The sequence below is a fragment of the Etheostoma cragini genome, chromosome 10 (assembly GCF_013103735.1).
Source record: "Etheostoma cragini isolate CJK2018 chromosome 10, CSU_Ecrag_1.0, whole genome shotgun sequence".
Lineage (NCBI taxonomy): Eukaryota > Metazoa > Chordata > Actinopteri > Perciformes > Percidae > Etheostoma > Etheostoma cragini.
This window is the reverse complement of record NC_048416.1, coordinates 6502873-6506040: the sequence shown is the minus strand read 5'-3', so window position 1 is coordinate 6506040 and position 3168 is coordinate 6502873.

Here is a 3168-nt window from a genome sequence, read left to right as displayed (position 1 = left end):
TCCTCATCTCTGCATTTGGGTCCAATCCTCACTCCTCCCTAACAGCAATTGATTCTGTGAAGAAACAGGTGTCAATTATGGCCCATATTTAAACCCCAGATCCCCTCACCATCCTCGCTTGACTGTTGTTTCAGCCAACCTGGTGACACACGTTTCAGCTCCTCAGAAAATCCCTCACATTTTCCTTTGTGTGTCCTTTTGTCTAATCCCTTTCTCTGTGTTTGTTCCTGCAGCCATCATCTTCACCACTCGTTGTCTCAAGTCAGCTGGCCTCCCCACCCGGTCCCACTTCCGGCCTTTCCCTCTTGAACTCCTCTGCTCCTCGCCCTCGGCCTCCCCGTCCTCCTAGAGCTTCCTCTGCTTCCCTAGCCTCAGGCCTGTGCTCCGGTCCCTGGCGTCCACCTCCTCTCACCCTGTCTCCCTCATTTATTCCCAATAGACCCTTGTTTTTCTCTGAGCCATGATCAAAAGGATACACACATCAACATCTGAGATTCTGACTATTAATTGACTGACCCCTGAGACCGGAGCAGGATTTAGCTCCAACACTATTTATTGTACATTGTAACATTACATTTTCATCAGACTGTACAGACTTTGTACAACTAAGCCAAGGTAATAATGCATTTTCAACTGTGTCATTAAAAGTGCTGTTCATTCATCCTTTTTCTCTATAGCTTAAAGTATGATACATTTCTTTCTATTACAATGTGTTTTTCCATCCAGCAGCAGTCTGGATCTTTGGCGACAACTAGGCAAACACCCCAGCGAACAACCTGGGCATCTATTGGTTCAGCTGGGGTGGTCTGCGCTGAAAGAGCCTTTTCCCTTTCTTTTTCCAGTCCCTACACTGTGGTGGTAATGACCTGGGAGATGTCAAGGGCGCCAACCTCGTCGCAGGAATGAAGGAGGACCTGCAGCTAATACTGTAGTTAACAATGTGGCACTAGAGGTTTAACTACTTCTTTTTATTATGTAGACATGTGTATAATGTAGACAAGTTTGCCTTTACCTTAACCCACAGCAACGTTTTATGCGTGGAATTTACACTTGATGGTAAAAGGTGAACTATAGTATCAGGGCTGCCAACTTTTCCCAAAACCTTGGAGTGAGATTTGGAGGGGCGACCCATATTTTGCCGTGTACAAAGCAATTTCTTTGGGTCTTTATTAGGGATGAGCCGAATACTCGGCTGAAACGAGTATCCGGTACGGATAAAGCACTTTTGCCGAGTACAAGTTTCATACTTTTAATGCGAGTCAATATCCGTAATCGGATTCAATGAAAGTCTCCACTGACTGTGTCTCCGTTCTGTGACAGGCTAGTCACAGTGCTAGTCACAGCGCCGCTCCCTTACACTTTTCTGTGATAGGCTAGTCCCAGCACCCCTCCCCTACACTATTCTGTGATTGGCTAGTCCCAGCGACCCTCCCTACACACACAGATTCCTTCTGTTGCTGTGTGCAACTCCGCTCACACGCACTCAGAACACGGAGAAGTGAACAGCTCTCCCCCTCAGGTCCGCGGGGCTTTCCCGTTAACATTTAGGGTTTCTTCAGCTTCAGGTTTGTTTTATGCTTCAGTTTGACCTAGTACCTAGTCCCCAGGAGACTTCTAGTAACCGTGGGGTTGGTTCAGACATAGTGCTTGGTAGAATGCGACTCGGGTTGCATCTCTGCCGTCAAAGTTATTATTTATTTTTTTTAACTGCCTGCTGGCTCTAACCAGTTTTTTGAGTGTCTGAAACTTTCTTGCTGTGTTTTATAAAAAAAATATAAGGCAGTTGCGGTATAAATGAATAATATTACAAATGAAGATACACACAAACACATTCCAACCCACCGCCCCCCTCTCTCTCTGTTTCTTTCTCTCTCTCTCTCTCTCTCTCTCTCTGTATCTCTTACTCACTCACAGACACACACACTAACAATTGAGTGTGTTTGTCTGTGAGTGTGAAAATAAAAAAGAACCAAAAATAAATAAATGATCACACTGATCATAGAAAAATTTAAAGTTAAAAAATAAAGTTATATTATTGAGTATGAAAACTCTTGTTTTACATTTTACAACCCGACCCACTTCCGGGTTAAATCTGCCCACTTCAGGTTTAGGCCCCGCCCAGTCCGAGTACGGATCCGGATACAGATTCATGTGGTAAACAGATACAGATACAGATACAGATAATGCTGTACTCGCTCATCCCTAGCACTAACGTAAGTGCGCGATTTGAGACACCATGTTCTGTGTGTGTGATTGATCCGAGCGTGTTTGTAGGCGGGGGGGGGGGGGGGGGGGGGGGGGGGGGGGGGGGGCGCTGTGATTATCAAAGAACGCTGCACGGCCAGTTGAGGAGTTGTATTCAATCCGAGCACGGATATTGACTTATTTTACTAGTAAAATACATGTACTCGGCAAAAGTGCTTTAGCCGTACCGGATAATCGGATCACCCCTAGTATTTACATAGCGCTTTTCTAGTCTTATAGACTACTCAAAGCGCTCCCTACAAGGTGCCACCTGCTCATCAGATAAACACTCACAAACAGTCACACTCTGATGCGCAGCACCAGGGGGCAACTTGGGGTTCAGTGTCTTGCCCAAGGACACTTCGACATGGGACTGCAGGGCCAGGGATTGAACCCCCAACCTTCCGATTGGCAGGCAACCGCTCTACCAATGAGCCACAGCCGGACATTCATACACAATCTCATGATTGTATATGAATGTATGCCTCAGTTGAGGACCTGCAGTATTAAGTAAACATACTCCTACTTGTTAAAGTTATCTTTAACCAAACTTTTATGTTTTCTGAAAAGACATGTCTTGCCCATTAACCCACGTGCTAATAATATAATTCAATATTGTTTAGGGAAGGCATAAACCAACCATAAGGGTACACTGTAATACTGTTCACTTCTCACTTCTTTCCTACACTACATCTGGAGTAAAGCTATATCGTCATAGAGTTGCTGAAATGCGCAGTACTATAGTACGTACTGTAGCAGTGATAACAGTAGTGGATTGGTGTTTGTTATTATGCACTTACACGTTATTATAACACTGCTATTGTTAGAAATTCATAACTAACTTCACTTTCGTTTGGACTCTGAGGAAAAGGAGGCTGAGGGTCGAATTGAGAATTTAGGAAAAGGTTTAATGCAACAGCAGTG